This window comes from Condylura cristata, unplaced genomic scaffold (assembly GCF_000260355.1).
Source record: "Condylura cristata isolate star-nosed mole 26May11 unplaced genomic scaffold, ConCri1.0 scaffold00004, whole genome shotgun sequence".
Lineage (NCBI taxonomy): Eukaryota > Metazoa > Chordata > Mammalia > Eulipotyphla > Talpidae > Condylura > Condylura cristata.
In genome coordinates, this window is record NW_004567105.1 from 71,107,493 (window position 1) to 71,126,545 (window position 19,053).

Here is a 19,053-nt window from a genome sequence, read left to right on the forward strand (position 1 = left end):
CCAGAAAGAGAAAGAAAAATACCAGATGGTTTCACTCGTAGCAGGAGTATAAAGGACCAGGAAAAAAAAAAAAAAAAAAGCAATTGTAATAAAAAAAAAAAAATCTGAACAAGTATATACCAGAGATATTTTAAGGGGATTGAGGGGAGAATGGGGCCAAAAAGGAGGGGTGGGAGTGAACGGACTGTGGTGATGACACACGGGTGAATTGGTGGTGGGAAGCCCACAGGGATTACAGCTGAGGTGGAAAAAGACACAAACTGATGTAAAAATAAACTATTAAAAATAAACAAATAAATGTTCGACTCCCTCCAGCAAGCTTTGCAACGTGCCTGTAGCCCCCACCCCCACCCGTGCTCCTGTCCATCCCACCCCACCAAAAACTCACGCAAGTACACTGAGCCATGGGAGAGGAAAGTCATGCAAGTCTCACAGTTAAATGACTTTGAAAGCCCACACAGCTATGTGTAGAGCTCGCGCTTTGGGCCCCAATTCACAGTGCTGCTCTGGTAGCCAGATTTGGGGTGGTGAAGGGATAGTGGCTCTGACTTCAGGCATTACCTCCAGCCTGCGCCTCTCTGGTGGCACAGGGGTTGAGTATCAGCACCAGCAAGCTATCACTAGCATGTGTTCAATTCCCAGGCAGGGAGGTGAGCCACAGGGTGCAGCAGACATCTGCTGTCGTGCCCGCTGCTCCCCTCAGCAGTATATTTCAGTAGATCTGCCTGCTCTGCTCCCCATTCTATCTCTGGTGAATCCTCTCACCCTACCCCCAGCACCTCTGACCTAAACCCCAGCTCTAATATAGCATAAATAAATAAAATAAATCTTAAAATAAATACTCCCATCCCAAGATTCCTGAGTATTTCCTAGTTAACCTGGTGTTAGCCCAGATGCTACAGCATGCCACTCCAAGGCCCCAGCTCACCCTAGAGGCACCATAGGTGGGGACAGGGTGGCCTTCCAGGGAGCGTGGCTAATCACCTCTAGGCCAATTTGACAGTAATACCACAGTATGTTTTCAAGGCCCTTCAGAAAGATGCAGTACTCAGTGGGTAAACTGAAGGAAATTTTTGGTCTTTTCTTCAGCCTTGTATATAAAAATCAATCTTATGCTCTGAGTCCTGTCCAAGCGGAATTAGCCTGACAGATCTAGAAAAGGCACATCATGAACAGAAATAAAATATCCACCTCCCCCACAGCCCTCATCTCTTGTGTAAATTGGAAGAAGGGACTAAAACCTTCTAAAAGCTACATATATGCTCCCTACTACATCAATTCTCACCTAAGTTGGCAGATGAAGTGGCAGAATCTTCTGAAAGTTACACTTTCATACTTGAATCAGAGCGATTCAGAGATGATGAACCTCAGACTCAAGACCACCTCTTCTTGCTTCCTTAGTGGCGGGGGGTGAGAGGATTCACCAGAGACAGAGTGGGGAGCAGAACAAGCAGGTCCACTGAAATACACCTCTGAGGGGAGCAGCAGGCAGGTCAGGTGAGGTCTGCTGCGCCGTGTGGTCTATGGGTCCACATGAACTCGAGCTGCAGCGGCTGCAGACAGTGCTACGCTTCAAACCGTGGCACCACCAGGGAGGGCCCACCAAACTACTTGTTCTCAAGAGGAAGATTCTGGCTCACTCCTGCAAACAGATGCCAGAGGCCTGGTACATCACAGCATCTCAGAAAAAGTTTGTCCAATAACTATCAATTGTAGTTGAATAAACAATTCTACTCTTTACCATTTTGCCAGTGAAAAGGAAAGGAATAAAAGAAGTTTAGGAGTTAGGTACTTAACCAGAGGACAAAGTTAAACCTCACTAGTAAATGTATGGAGTTACTTTGTAACTGTTATTTCTAGGGTATTTCTTAGCCTGAGGGTCTGGAGAGCACTTTGTATATTTGATGAAAAATATCTGTGGGTTCTGAGCATGTGCGCTTTGGCCACATGTGTGCAGGGAGAGTCTTGTGTGGAAGAACGTCCCTCAGCTGCAGACCCAGAGGATGTGGGCACTGGTGTGTGGTGTGAGATCCAAAACAGAAGCCAACTGTGGGCACGGAGTGACCAAGGTGCCTCAGTGTTGCCACCAAGCAAGTGGCTGCCCAGCTCTGAGGGCTTCCAAAGTCCACACACCTGTCTAGAAAGCAGTGTATGGCCCGAGCTTCTGAGAATGAACCCCGTCCCCACTTACCTTGGTTTTCTCCAAGTGGCTCCGAGGAAGGTCTGTGAAACAATGCCAAGCTTGCTCAAAAAGCACCACGCTGAGACTAACAGGTTATGTGGCTTCCTGTGTCATCTCTATCCTCACTTATTCAGATATTTTGTTTAAAAGTAAAACACCTCTTAGTCACTCATTACCCAAAATTGAAAGTGAAGAGTTTGCTAGATTAAGGAGGAAAATTAAGTCCGTTTTTCAAAAGAAAAACTTACTTTTAAAAAATTTATTTGTTGGATTTTTCAAGCATATGAAAAAATGTTCAACATCACTTGTAATAAGGGAGATGCAAATTAAAACCACAATGAGATACCACCTCATCCCAGTGAGAATGGCACATCTTCAACAACTAGCAACAACAAATGTTGGCAAGGATGTGGAGAAAAAGGAACTCTCCTGCACTGCTGGTGGGAATGCAAACTAGTACAACCACTATGGAAAACTGTTTGGAGGTTCCTCAAATTGCTAAACATGGAGCTTCCCTATGACCCAGCAATCCCACTCCTAGGTATCTACCCGAAATACACAAAAACACTGACTGAAAAAGATACCTGTACCCCCATGTTTATTGCTGCTTTATTTACAATTGGAAAAACATGGAAGCAGCCTAAATGCCCAAAAGTAGATGACTGGATAAAAAAGATGTGGTACATATCTACAATGGAATATGACTCAGCAACCAAAAAAGAGAAACACATGTCTTTTGCAGCAACTTGGATGGAGCTGGAAAAGATCATGCTTAGTGAGATAAGCCAGAAAAAGAAAAATACCGGATGGCTTCACTCATAACAGGAGTATAATGGACCAGGTGAGAAAATAACAAAAATAATGAACAACCATATACCAGAGACATTTTGAGGGGTAGAGTGGGGACTGGGATCAAAAACGGGGTGGGGGGAGGGAAATGCATGGGAATATGGTGATGGCACACGGGTGACTTGGTGATGGGAAACCTGCGGGGATTACAATTGAGATGGAAAAAAAAATGTACAAAATGATGTAAAAATAAACTTAAAAAAATTTATTTGTTGGATTTTTTAAAAAAATTTATTTATTTATTCATACAGAACTGGAGTACAGGTCAGAGATGCAGACGGTGAGAGGCTTCACCAGAGACAGAGCGGGGAGCAGAACAGGCAGATCAACGAAGTTGAGGGGAGCAGCGGGCGGGTCAGGAGAGGTCTGCCGCGCCATGTGGTCACCTCTGGGGCAGGCTGGGATCTGAACTCATGCAGAAGTGGCTTTAGCTTCTTAGTGCTGTGCTTTAACCCGCTGCGCCACCAGGGAGGGCCTATTTGTTGGATTTTTAATTAGAAAACATTTCCTTTTAGCTGTTAGATGCAGTCGAAATGATCTTTATATTTTGCATCAGGTGAGCTGTTTGTGATGTTCAGTGCATCCATGTGTGATGTTCTACAAACAAGTGGGATCTGACGCAGTCAGCGAGGCTAAACTACTCGAGAAAATGGGTATTCATAGTAGAAGAGAAAAATGTACCCAAATGTGTGCTTCGGACTGACTTAGAAGACTTTGGTCAACCACGTTGAATGATTGACTTGTCCTCAGTCCTGTGTAAGGTGACATGATATTAGTCAAGATTCCTTTTGCAACAGGAAGATGCCTTCTCCAAACCCCTTCTCCTTAGAAGCCATGCAATTTCCACTTGATATTGAATGTGCCTGACAGAGTCCCTTGGGTTTGAGTAGCCAAGTCCCTTGGGTTGTCAGAGCCAAGGTTCTGACGCAGACCTAAGTCTTCTTTTGCTAGGGGCCTCCTTGGTGGCACAGGCTCTGCACTACCATGCTATCAGCAGTCACTGCAGCACCAGTCGGGCCCCGGCCAGGGAGCTGGCCCACATGGCCCAGGAGACAGCTCCTGTTGGCCCACTGCTCCTCTCAGTAGTGTATTTCAGTAGACCTCATTGTTTTCTCCCCAGACTATCTCTGGTGGATCTTCTTCACCCCTATACACTAATTATTCTATGCATAAATAAATAAAAATAAATCTTTGGGGGGAAAGCTTGTGCAAGTTTCCAAGTTGTTTTTTTTCTCTTTATCTACATTTGCTTAGCTATATGGTTCAACATACAAGAGCCACAAATGTTAGTTTTGCTGCAGAATGAATAGGCACTAAGCTAGAACAGTTAATCAACTTTTCATGAACACCCTTTTAATCTTTTCAGATGTTTTTTCTTAATCACCTTTGTGTGAAATTTTAATACTACAGGTAAACTGCATATCTATGTAGTGTATATATATTTGTGCTTTATACAAAAAAAGAAATATTACCTCCAAGAACAAATTTTTGCCTCCTTGAGAGCAAAATTGCCTCTATAAGAAAGCATGTGTTTCAGTAGTGATTCTCAAACACAATCTTTGTTCCCAGGGGGCCTGGAGCAATATGTTTTTTAAATATTTTATTTATTTATGTACACAGAACTGGGGTACAGGCCAGAGGTGCAGGGGCTCTGAGAGAATTCACCAGAGACGGAGTGGGGAGCAGAACAGGCAGATCAACGAAGTACACTGCTGAGGGAGAGCAGCAGGTGGGTCAGGAGAGGTCCGCCATGCCATGTGGGTCACCTCCAGGGGAGGGGATCGACCTCTCACTAAAATGTCCATGGCCAGTTCTGCAGTGCTGCACCACCAGGACAGGTCATTATTTTTAAACACTCTAGTTTGGGTTGGGTGAATTGTTACTGAATTCTAGTGGGAAGAGGCTGAAATGTTTACAAGGCACAGAGTAGCCCTCTATAATAGTTACCCAGATTGAGGTTCAGAAAACTTGACCTAGAGCAATGTTCCCTCGTGTATGGACATAGGCACCAAATTCATAGACCATCCTGCAAAATATAAATGTTGGTTCATGATCAAATAAATCTGGGGACTGCTGGACAAGTTGAGTGCTTCACTGCAGGCTTGTCAAGGCTTTCCAATCACTGTAAACTCTGGGGGGCAGAGACAGGATGAAAATGGCCCAAAATGTCTTTGCCCAGTTAATCTACGCCCATCATGCACAGTAATACATAAAATAAATGCATTTTAATAAATGCAGAGCCTGAGGAAGTTTCCACTGTAGAATAAAAGATGTTGCAGGACGAGCAGGGAGTTGAGGCAATAGTGTGGAAGGTGTGTAGCATAAGCCTTGGCGAGTCCTCTGAGCGCTTTGCCTGAATCTCCACCGACACTGGGAGCAATAAGGGTCCAGAACATGGGATATCTAGAGATTAAAATCATATGTGACCCCTGGTTGCTGGCCTGGAGGTCATTCTTTATAGTATACCTGACCCTGGCCTCAGGATCACATGGGAAACATAGTTCTAGTAGCCTTGTTGGTTAAGAACACTTAGAGTTCAACCAATTTTATGTAAAAAAAAAAAAAAAAAAGTTATTGAAAAGGGTAATAATACATGAGGCTTGTGGGAGGATTAATGAGCTTATGCTTGCAAAACATTAATCAGTGGTGTACAGGGGCTCAATAATGCCATTAGTTGTAAAAATTAGGGTAAATTAAATGCACAGGATTACTTGCTCTCATAAAAATACCCAAGTCTGGCATGTTGCCCTTAGCCATACTGAGAAACCAGGAAATATTTGGATTTACACTTGGTGGGCCACATTCAAATTCTGAGTGACTCAAATTCTGAGAGATTTAAGTTTCAAATGTCTAAGTCTAGGTAGTGGCTACATTTCCCCCTCCAAATAGCATTTCAACACTAAATAACCCTCCACTTTACCCAAGTGATCAAATTTGTCATAATATTTCACCGGTGGGAGGAAAAGAACCCAGACAGGGCAGGTGGTGTGTTAAAGAAACCATAGCTAGAGACATGGTCAGGGCTAATCCTTGCAATCTTTACATTTTCAGAGATACCATCTTCCACTGGGCTGAGTTTTTGAAATTTGACCAGGGAAGAGCAGACCAACAAAAGATATTTTGGGCTAAACCCACCCCCAAAACAAGGTGGTAAACTGCCCAGCACAGGTGGCCAAGAAGTAAGCGGAACGTGAGACTACAGCGCCCCCTGGTGTGCCAAGCCTTCTTTATAAAATTTTATAAGTCTGTTTTTGCATCATTCATTTTCTACATTTTTTCATCTCATTTGTAATCCCATGGACTTCCCATCACTACTTCACCCATGTGCCATCACCATAGTCCAGTGTGCTCTTCCCACCCCAGTTTTAATCTTGTTCCCTCTACTCCCCATAGAATGTGTCTGGTTTAAAGTTGTTAGTTGATGTTTTTACTTTATTACTATATATATATATACTATATATATATATATACTATATATATATATACTTTCTTTTTAGTTGTACATAGATACATATAAATGATTGATAATATACTATATATATATATATATATATACCCTCCCTGATCCCTTACACTCCTGCTATGAGTGCCATTCAGTATTTTTATTTCTAAGCCTTATTTCTACACCAAAGATGGCATGGTTCTTACCCCATGCACCAAAGTACAGAAACCATAAACTCCCAAGCTCTTCAGAAGGAGTTTTAGGGGATCACTTGCAATGCAACGGCTGTGTAAGCATGCAAGCTTTAGTGTCACACCTGTTATTCACAGCTGAAAATGAGAGAAAAGCTGAACACAGTTCACATAAAGTGTACCAGGCCACAGTTGTTTGATACCTGGCACAGTGCTATTAGGGCTGGTGCCTAGTGTCCAGAGAATAAAAGCCTGAAACCAAGCAAACCTGGAGGGTGGCCAGCTGGTGGTCCTCACCCAACACTGATAACTGCTGGGCATTACCCAAAAGCAGAAACAGTGTGAAACAACAATAACAAGATTTATTGGCACAGAAAGTGAGAGAAAGGGACAAAGGAGGTAAGAGAGAATATTCAGGCCCTCCCTGGTGGCTCAGCGGATTAAAGCGCTGCACTAAGAAGCTTAAGTCACTTCTGCATGAGTTCGATTCCCGCCTGTCCCGGAGGAGCTCCACATGGCGCCGCAGACCTCTCCTGACCCGCCTACTGCTCCCCTCAGCAGTGTACTTCATCTATCTGTCTGTTCTGCTCCCGGCTCTGTCTCTGGTGAATCCTCTTACCCTCCGCATCTCTGGCCTGTACCCCAGTTCTATATGAATAAATACAATCTTTTTAAAAAAGAGAGAGAGAATATTCAGAGGATGCCATGTGGCCAGACACTGCCTGTCCTAACCCAGATAGCGCCCACAGAGCAGAGACCAAAGTTGTGTGTGGCAAGGTGGCGGCTTCTCCATTGACAGCCCTCCTCACCAATTCAACTGATCCAGAAATAAACCCTTACATATACCAACAGCTATTTTCAAAAAGGGCACCAAGATCATTCAGTGAGAAAAGTACAGACCTTTCAATAACAGGTGCTAGGAAAACTGGATATCCACATACACAAAATTAAAGTTGGACTCTTACCTTATACCATACTGAAAATGAATCCAAGACCAAACAATAAAAGCAAAAACTATAAAACTCTTAGAAGAAAACATATTCGAGATGGATTTGGTGGTAGTTTTTTGATAAAACATCAAAAGCATATGCAACACAAGAAAAAGCAGATTCAGCGAACTACACAAATTAAAATTTTCTAGGCATCCAAAGACAGCATGAAAATGCAGTGCAAAAAGTGGGATAACGTTTAAAACTCATGTCTCTCACAAGAGGCTAATCTCCAAAACATAGCTTAAAAACATCTACCTTCGCAGAGTGTGGGCCCACACCCAATGGCACAGGAGCCAAGAAACCAAGCCACCAACTTTTAAGAAAAGTAGCAGTTTAATACGTCACCCAGCAGGAGTCTAAAGGAAAAGACATCAAATCAGTGTTCCCAAAGATGGGCCTTTGGCAGTGTCTGAGGTACTGAAGTACATGGAACAGTACATGTCGGTAGCGGCTAATCAGTTGCATTCTGCTAAATTGTGGAGTGACCTGAAATTGGGTCCAAGCTCAATTTGACCACAAGTCAAACACCATATTGCATGGATGATTTTGGTCCAGGCAATGAGATGACAGCGCAACAGCAAACTCTTCTGGGTCTGCACTTATAAATTCAAGTTGTCAATTTATGAAAGAACAGGGTTTTTCCCTTTTTAAAAATGGATAGGAGAAATTTTTGCCCCATTGTTGTATGGCCACCTGCTGTTCTTGCAAGAAAAGCAGAAACAGGAACAGACCATTATGACCATCATGGTTTTAGCACTAAGGAAGATCTGTATAAAGAAAAAATTCATCCTCATTAGAGGTCAGCATCTATATATTGTCTTAGGCTTCTCCGTTAATGCATTGTTTTATCTGTGTCACAAAGAAAAAATTTTGGATTTCATTTATAAAACATCAGGTTTCTGACTCCAAAAGTAAATGCAACATAAGCAAAACTAAACAATAAGACAAACTAAAAGGCTTCTGTGTGACAAAGGAAACCGTCAATGAAATGAAAAAGCAACTTAGCAAATCAGAGGGGAAAATGCAAATTGTGTAACAACTAAGGGGTTAATAGCCAAAATATATAAAGAACTTATACAATTAACAAAAAAGGCCAATTACATGGGCAAAGGACATGAACACACATTTGAAAAGATGCTAAATGTCACTGACCATCGGGAAAATGCAAATCAAAACCGCAATGAGATACTATTAGGAAGGCTACTCTCCCAAAGAAATCACAAGTGTTGACTAAGATGTGGAAAATGCAAATCAAAACCACAATGAGATACTATTAGGAAGGCTACTCTCCCAAAGAATTCACAAGTGTTGACTAAGATGTGGAAAATGGGGACTATGAATTGTTACACCACTATAGAAAACAGGATGGAGGTCACTAAGAGAAGTACTTTAAAATTATCATATGATCCAGTTATTCCACTTCTAGATAGTCAAAGAAAATAAAAATACTAGCTTAAAAACATAGTTGTACTCATTCACATGGCTTTTGAGTTTATTCGCTCATTCCTCAGTTCCGGAGGCCAATGATTTTGTCTCAGAGATAGACTTTTTACATTGTTAGGATGCTCCCCAAATAATTGTTTTACTGCTAGACTCTAGCCCCTTTGGTGAAACTGCAGCCGTTTGACCCTGGACTACTGTGGGCAGCAGTGTCCCCGGGAACAGTGCGAGAGTCTGAGGAAAAGTGCTGGATGCCAGCATGTTCTAGCACCCAAGGGGTATGCCTCTTCAGGACATACAATGTGCACACACCCTTCAATTCATACACACACACACACACACTCCCATCCACCAAATCCTGGTTCTAGACTAACCAATTCCCTCCACCATGATTTTCTACCTTTAAGTAAGGGTAAGGCCTGGTTAAAGTTCTTCCAGCTCCTTAACACAATATTCTATACCTTCCTGGTCAAACACAGTTGGAGACAGAAAATATACACACATAAGTTCTGTTAGAGAGATTTTTTTTTAACTTTTTTTTTTCCCATTCAGTACAATTTTAACACTGCCACCTTATACATGAGTGGTAATAGAGAAAGTGTCACAGATATTTCTATGACAGAGGTTACAACTTTCAAGGTGTCATGAGATACCACAAAGAAAGACATTGGAAAAAAAATCTTATTCCTACTGCTCTGAGTCTTTTGGTAAGACTTCTGGAAGCAGGTGGCGGCTGTGGAGACTGGAAGACAGATTGCAGAGATGCACCATCATTTTTTGGTCTAGATTGAAGAGAAAAAAATATCAGAAAATAAGAGAACCATGATGAGCCAAATAATGGGACCTAGAACTGTAAAACCCACAGCTCTCAAAAAAGAGAAATGAAATTGTTTAGAAGTAGCAGGAGAAACCAGGGGCCATATTCCCTCAGAAACACTACCTCCCTCCCTGCTCCCAGATGTCTAACAGTCTCTCCCATCCTTTAGGAATAAATATCCTCACTTCCTTTCCCCATTCCCTGACATTTTTTTCCTCGCTCCCACACCAACACTTAGTCCCAGAATCTGGTTAGCACCAAAGCCAATGGGCTGGGGTATACAAAGCCTCCCTATGTGCCAGAAGTCAATATGGAAGAGATAAACAGGAAGACCAAGGATTTACCTTATATCCACATGGCCACTGAGGTTCTCTCGTGCCACGTTTGAGAAAATTGTGAGGTAAGAATTGATACCTAGTATTTAAAATAAAATCTATTTTAATAAAAATATTACTAGTGGTACTAAAAATATTACAGAGCAAAATCTCTTTCTGAAAATAACTAGGGCCCTCTGTGTTGGTGCAACAGGCTACAGCACAGCACTAAGACGCTATGGCAGCCACTGCAGCACAAGTTCAACTCCCAGGCAGGGAGGTGACCCACGTGGCACAGAGACCTCTCCTGGCCCACCAGGTGCTCCCCTCAGCAGTGTACTTAAGTCAGTCTGTCTTTTCTGTTCTCTGCTCTGTCTCTGGTGAATTCTCTCACCCCCATTTCGCACCTCTGGCCTACACCCCAGTTCTTGTCTGCCTAAATGTATGTTAAAAATAAAAGAAGGGCCCTCCCTGGTGGTGCAGCGGGTTGGAGCACAGCACTAAGAAGCTAAAGCCACTTCAGCATGAGTTTGATCCCCACCTATCCTGGAGGTGACCCACATGGCATAGCAGACCTCTCCTGACCTGCCCGCTGCTCCCCTCAGCAGTGTACTTTGTCAATCTGCCTGTTCTGCTCCCCACTCTGTCTCTGTCTCTGAATCCTCTCACCTCCCGCACCTCAGGCCTATACCCAGTTCTGTATGCATAAATAAATCAATCTTAAAAAAGCAATAACAATTATTGTTTTAGCACCTAAACTCACCAATTTAGGGGACCTCCCTGGTAGTGCAAGGGGTTAAAGTCTCAGCACTATGAAGCTATCAGCAGCCACTGCAGTGGCTGAGTTCAATCCCCAGCCAGGGAGGTGACCCACAGGGCACAGCAGGCGTCTCCTGTCTCACCCACTGCTCCCCTCAGCAATATATATTAGTAAACCTGTCTGTTCTGCTCCCCACTCTGTCTCTGGTGAATCCTTTCACCCTCCCCCCACCTCTGGCATACACCCCACAGTTCTTAAAAGCATAGATAAAATCTTTAAATAAACTCACCCATTTAATATATTTTAAAATACTATACCTTCTTTCAACTTCTCTACTAGTTTCTCTTTAGTGCTTCTATTGTCTCCAGAGTTGACTGCTACTCCAAACTCACTGTCACATCCTCATCTGCATACTAGGGCCTCTATTAAGTCAAGTGCTACAGAGTAACATAACCAACTTTTCAGTTCAATCTCTAACATTTAAATTCAGAAATTCAAAATTAATTTGGAAGATCAAACAATAGTACCATTCTCAAAAATAGGGAAAATTTACATATGAGAGACATAGACCTTTCTCATGAAATTGAGAGCAAAGTTTCATAATTCTTACATATACCTTGTGAAGAGAATCAACAGGGCCATTCTAACACACCTCATGGTTTAGTAGGCATAGTTTATTCTTAGAGCTCAGAATATTTGGGAAGAAAATTTCACTGCAGGTTAAGGTCTAAAAACTTCAAATAATTAGTTTTATGATAAAGATATTGCCCCAAATATTATGTCATTTGGCAGTTCTTGACCCAATCTAGAATTTATTGGTTCTGTTTTGGCAGTTATTTGACTGATTATATGCACATGCAGCCATTTCATCATTGTGTTTAGAATTAAAAAGATTAAAACAGGCCCTCCCTGGTGGCGCAGCGGGTTAAAGCACAGCACTGAGAATCTGAAGCCACTTCCGCATGAGTTCGATTCCCGCCTGCCGCCTGCCGGGAGGAGACCACATGGCGAGCCAGACCTCTCCTGACCCGCCCACTGCTTCCCTCAGCAGTGTACTTCGTAGATCTGCCTGTTCTGCTCCACACTCTGTCTCTGGTGAAGCTTCTCACCGTCCCTGAGCCTCTGGCCTGTACCCCAGTTCTGTATGCACAAATAAATAATTTAAAAAAAAAAAAAGATTAAAACAGATATAATGTACTAATTTAAAATAAATGAACTCATATACGAAAACTAAATTAAATGCCAGCGTTGGGTTAGGTCAACGATTCATTAATATATAAGTGGTACTGGTAGAAATTGGAAGTGCATTTTAAATAATTTTTCCAGCAGAATTTTCTAGGGCCTACATGGTGCAATGATACCTTTATGTGCATGTTTAGGGACCAGTAATGCAAATATCTGCATAGTAACAAAGGCAAATAACAGCCTATTATTGTAAAAATGATTCTGTAACAACACACATGCAAATGTACTCAGAGCATTCCTGGTCTCCTTAGGGCTCCACCTGCATCCTTTGAAAACTGTGGGGTAAAGGAACTTGCCAGCAGGTACAGAAACTATAGTGCTGCATCTTCAAGTTAATCCCAGCCACTCTTTAGGACACTGTTATCACATTCCCTAAGCCCCTAACATTCTGGCCTCATTTCCTACAATCTTCCCCTTTGTGTCTCTACTCCAGCTTTTGTCTTAAAAAATGCCAGGCATGTTGCCACCTTGGGTCTTTTTGCATTTGGCATTTCCTGTTTCAAATAATCTGAGATGCATACAGTAAATTCTCTCACCACCTTCAAGCTTTTACCAAAAAGGAATGTTCCTAGTGAGACTTTACTGTTACCCAAAATTGTAGGTTCAGTGGCAAGGACTGGAAAATAGCAAGTTTGGAGAGAGTTTAGTGTGGCAGATGATAATAGTCATAGGAGTAAACAAACTGAAATAATCACTGGGGCTCAGGATCCTTTTCAGACACAAACAATCATCATCTTATTCTCGCACATTCACATAATCACATGAGTAATACAACTCGAACATGAATTCTTGGGTGTTTGTGACACATCCTCTATTGAGCATATACATAATCTCCCATTGTTAGGGGGAAAGGATGTTCTGAATAGCTCTACAAAGACAGGTTTTGTGGATGCTGCCCGCACCTCAGACACTGAAACTACAAATCCCAGCATCACCAGAGAGCGGACTGCTGTGACCTTTGGGTGGAGTTAAGCAGCCATGTTGGATATAAAACTAGACTTGGGCTTTGGGGGGGAGGCGGGGAGGGCCTTGGCCTTATGGCTTATCTTTTTGGGTACCTGCAGTTCAATCCTATTGAAAATCCCTTGAAGCACAGAGGTGAGCACCCACCGTCAGGCAACCCAATTCACACTGGGTTGCCCTGTAACACCATCACTGGTAATCACGCCTGGTAGTAACACTCTGAAGAAGGATATTTCATTATTTTCCACGTGGTGGGAAAACTGATATTTAGTGGCCCCACGAGCATCCCAAAACCAGCAAGTGAGGGGTCTAGATGAATACCCAGTGCTGAGCTCTGAATGATTTTTTTCTTCACATCAACCCCCATTAAAGGGATCACTGGATGTTATCTCCCTCCACCCCCCACCCTCCCACCTTTGAGGCTAGGGGAGACCGGGGCTCCAAACGCCTCATCCCCACCCCTCAGGATGTCCCAACGTTAGAGACACATTAAAGGGTAGGAACAACTCAGGGTCATCCGCTGGAAGGGGATTGCTATACACCGACGTTAAGTTTTGGGAGTCACCCCCCCCAATTTTTTGAGCTCCAGTCACCCCACAGCTTAGCCTTCGTAGGGGCGGCGACCCCACTTTCCCGTGGTCAGAGGCTAGTGTCTGTGGCTGTTCCTTCCCACATCCTGGCCCCATCCGCCCACTAAACCAACCCTGCCTCTGATCAAGTTACCTCTCGGAGCCCATGGAGCCTCAAAAGAAGTAAGGAGGCATTGGGCTGTTGGGCGGTTAACGGCCCACGTTGAGGCGGGTGGCTGTTCTGGGCGGGCTCCTCACAGCCAATCAGAGGCGAAGGAAGTCAAGTGGCTGCCTCTGAGTGGCTGGTCTGGAGCGCGGGTCTCACAGCCAATCAGAGTGCTATGAGCCCCTGCGCCTCCGGGGCTGTCTTGCAGGCCTGCGAGAAGCATAGGAGTGACACGTCTAGGGTAGCTGGCCTTGTGACCAGTCGAGGCCAACAAAGGGACGCTTGTCTTGGGTGTGCTTCTGGAGTGAGAGCCAAAGGAACATCTCTATCTTGAGTGTGCTGTCATCACTCAGCTCTGTGAAGAACAGGAGGCTAAGCACTATGTACGATCCCAGCCTAGCTCACACTGTTCCGATGTCATTTCCCTGTTCACTTTCCTTCCAAATTGACGCCAGTTCTTCCCCCAAAGTCTGCTTGTTGTCACTTTTTTCTTTTTTTAAAGATTTATTTATTTATGCACACAAGAACAGGGTTACAGGCCAAAGGTGCAGGGTGTGAAAGAGGATTCACTAGAGACAGTGGGAGCAGAAGACACTGCTAAAGGGAATAGCAGGCGAGTCAGGAGAGGTCTGCCACGCCATGTGAGTCAGCTCCCTGGGCGGGGATCCAACTTGTGCTGCAGTGGCTGCAGAGAGCTTCATGGCACTGTGCTTTAACCCGCTTTGCCACCAGAGAGGGCCCGATGTCACCTTCTTTAAACCCTATCCAACCTGGGAGACTCCACACTGAACTCTCACAGGGCAGCCCCTTCATCCTGCATCGACATTGACCTGTTTGTCCTTCCCCAGCTGACTCGAAGCTTGCCACACATCCAGGAAGTGGAGGCAGAACTGTACTGGAACAACTTGCAAGGGTTTGGGAGTTGGAAACCCAAGCTTCACTTAAAGCCAACTTCCACAGCTTCATGACATGTGACCCCAGGAAAGGGAATCAAAGCCCTGTGAGATCAGCTTTCTCACATGCAGAAAGGAGGAAGATAGCAATGTTTCCTTTTGCATTGCTGGACAAAATGAACTTCAGGTAAACAGGCAAGTCGCCCCAACTCAGGATCTTGTCATTTCTAACCTTTTGAAGAACAGGAGGAGGTCAGGCTGAGGAGAGGTACGGGAGACTGATTGCAACTTCTGCCACCTGAAGAGATCTGTGGAGCAGGCATTTCTAGATCTGGGGCATGTCAAGATGGCTTTGGCATGACTGGGCCCAGCCAATAGAAGCCCCATGAAGTGTTCTTTAGCAAGAAAAAATAGCTTGGGGGGTTAGGAGGTCGTGGGAGAGGTATCCCCATACCATGAGGATTCTGGCAGAAAGGAAGGTTTCCTGCCCAGGTGGTTTAAGAACTAGACAGGAGCCCTGAGACTATCCCAGCCCAACACCTGTGACTGAGAAGGGAATAGGCCCTTCAGCACTTACCTCTCAGGGCAACAAACAAATGAGTGGATCAGGCTGGACAATCAGGCTAGGGAGTGCAATTCAATCTTGGGAAAAGAAGCCCCAACTCCCTCGGGCCCTTCACCAGGAATACTTTCCAGCTGTTCCCTGAGCACTGATTCTTCTTCAGCCTTCAGGAGTGGTCATTCCTTTGTAAATATTTAGTTCTAAAGGATTTCGAGGAGAAAGGGATGGCCTCCTTGATGGTTATTTCCTCATCTGAACCACGTCTTTGTCATCTTTGTCTTCTTTCCTCAAACCCCATCTCCTCTGAAATGGAGGCATCAATCTGTCATCTCTATACTGCAGTTGGAAGAGGAACTGTGAGGAGCAACCTCCCAGCCGGTGAGTGTCGCTGATAGCCACCTCCATGATAGAAGGTGGAACTTTCGGGGCCAACCCTGGTGGCACAAGGGGTTAAAGCGCAGCACTATTAAGTTATCCACAGCCATTGCAGCAGGAGTTCAATCCCCCGCCATGGCACAGCAGACCTCTCCTGTCTCACCCTCTGCTCCCTTCAGCAGTGTATTTCAGTAGATCTGCCTGTTCTGATCCCCGTTCTGCCTCTCACCCTTGCACTTCTGGCCTGTACCCCCAATTCTGTAATGAATAAGGAAAACTAAAAATAAATAAGGTGGAACTTTGCAAACTTCTCAAAAAAAAATTAATATTTTCCTTCTCTAGTAATCCCATACTCATTCTGAGACCTCCAATTGACTGCTTCACCACTCTTGCTGTCCATAATCCCCTTTGTCCCATCAGTTAACAATTTACTTCAACAATCATCCAACTCTCTAGCCTTTTGCCTGGAGAACATCATTTGAGTAAATGGCACTTATAGTTGTCACATGGTGACAGATTAATGTGGTGATCTCCTTTTAGGCAAGGAACCTGAGACTGAGAAGTGGAGCTACCTGCCTAGGATCACATTGTTTGTAAGTGGTGATACCCCCAATTTTTTTTTTTAAGATTTATTTATTTGTACATACAGAACTAGGTACAGGCTAGAGGTGCAGGGGCGGTGAGAGGCTTCACCAGAGACAGAGTGGGGAGCAGAATAGGCAGATCAATGAAGTACACTGCTATGGGGAGCAGTGGGCGGGTCAGGAGAGGTCTGCCAAGCCATGTGGGTCACCTCCAGGGCCGGGGATCAAACTCACACTGAAGCGGCTGCAACTCACTTGCAGTGCTGTGTCCTAACCTGCTGCACCACCAGGGAGGTCCCAGATACCAAAATTTTTAATCCAAGTGCTAGACAGGGCCTTTCCTTCCCCTGCTGACTGGTATATTTGCAATGTAGCAGAATTAAAAGCAACACTGGACTCCCAGCACAGGGCCATTTTTAGAGCATTTCCCACACAGCATATTATTTGAGCCCATCAATGGTCCTAAGAGTTGAGATAGGGCAGGAAGTTCAGCAACTTACCCAAAGTCTCTTGGTTTGCTCAAAAGTGGACCAAATCCTGGAGAAAGTGAGAATTAGAAGGGGAGATGATTTTAGGCAAGTCAGAAGGACCCAGTGTCCCAGCATGGAACAGATGAAATTTCAAATCATACTTGAAGAGGCAGAAGGGCCTGCCTTGGGGGTTCTGGGCCAGAGCCCACAGAGCTCTTTCTTGGGGGCTAAATAACAAACTCTCCCGATTCACCAAATCCAAAATATGGAATCATACCTCTGAAGTTACTGAGTGAGCTTCTGAAAGACAGACTCTTAGCATTCCTCTCCCACCCACCCCCAGTTTCACTTGTCAGTGTAACTACAGATCCCTACAAATGTCTTCCCCTTGGGTTCTTAGTCTGAGCTCTCCTTACTATTCCCAATCTCCTCTTGGAGCCTGTCTCCTGCTTCTTACTTGCTCTTGGCCTCCTGCATACAGACCCAGACTCTTCTAACCCTAACATCCCATCCACTAAAGTTAAACCACTTAACTACAAGGGCGCTCTGTTCTCTCAGAGCCCATTCTTGTCCTAGAAGCCGAGTTCCTCCTCATCTCTACTGCCGTCAGAATCCTTCCCACCCCAGCATAAGCCTCCATCTTCCAGCATTTTCCCCACATCTCTCCTTTACAACCCAACCTATGGCAACTTCTCTCACAAGGTGGTTGTAGAGAGAAAAATGAGAAAAGTACGGGAGTTACTTTTAAAAGGTCATAAACAATCGTAAGAACCATACTAACACTTAGTCTTAGATAAATCTCTTCCAGAAACTCACAGAACAGCAATCTTCCACTCTTCAAGGGATTGCTTTCTGACAACCCCACCTTTTTCTTGTACTTCTGGACTGTTTGCAATCCAGTTTCCCAAGGAGAAATTTGTTTTGATTGGAGGTATGGCAATCTCAGGACGTTTGGAGTCAGCAAGAACTAAGGTAGAATTCTGGCTTTCCTACTTATAATAGATTCCTTTCCCACTTTTATTCCTCACCTGTAAAATTAGCAGATTATTACTTCATTTGTTGTGATACTGAACAAGAAAATTCTTATAAGGTGTTTCACAGTAAATAGAAGCTTTCCTCCTTACATTTCCACTATTTTTAAAGATTTTATTTTTATTTATATATACGAAAACCAAGGTATAGGCCAGAGGTGTCGGGTGAGTGGATCCACCAGAGACAGAGTGGGGAGCAGAACAGGCAGATCTACTGAAATATTCTGCTGAGGGGAGCAGCAGGCAAGACAGGAGAGGTCCGCTGCACCATGTGGGTGACCTCCCTGGCCAGGAATGGAACTCCTAACGCAGTGGCTCTCAATAGCTTGGTGGCACATAGACTTTTAACTCCTGTACCACCAGGAAGCCCCTCCTTTAAGTTTCTTGGTGATCAAGTCTTCAAGTCAAATCTTTACTGGTAGAGAAGCAGCCATCTTGTCACCAAGCACAGAGACCAGATTGCACAGTAGTTTATGACCTCCTTAACCAGTGGTTGACTGGTCCCATTCCCATGCCTGTTTAGGACAAGACTACACATGTGCTACACGTTCTCAGTGCTCTCCTTGGTGAAATTAAGTCAGTTATCCCCTATGGAACTATTGCTTGACCCCATTTCCTACCCATCCTCTGATTCCGTTTTTTCCTGATAAATCATATAGAAATCCTCATTTCATAGACAACTTCTGGCCGATTGAGCCCAAACCTAACAAAGGTTCACTCTATCTACCTGGGGCCATGAGATCAGGGCCTGTATGTAACAGCACAGTGCCTGGTGCACGACAGATGACTGACACATTCTCTGCCCAGCATAAGACCCCATCTCCCAGAAAGTGCCAGAAGATACTGGTGTCTGTTGCTGGAAGGGAGCATGTATCAGCTATGCCAGGAAATGGGGAAGGGACCCCATGGGACATGGAATAGTGGTATCTGCTACACACCCTGGTCATACAAATGAAGAAACAGACTCGGGTTCTGTTACTTGGCTCAAGTGCCCTCAGCTTAAGAGTTACAGAACTGGGATTCAAGTCTAGGTCTGCAGTGTGATAAAACAGGAGGGAGAGGAGGCCAGGAGACTAGCAGCAGCTGTGAGAAAGTTGTGGTCATAGCACAAAAAGGGAGCAGTGCACTAAGTGTGCAAACGGGAATGGAGTCACTTCAGGAAACAGATCTACTGAGACAGAAAACAGGACATGCAGCCTGTGGGCCAT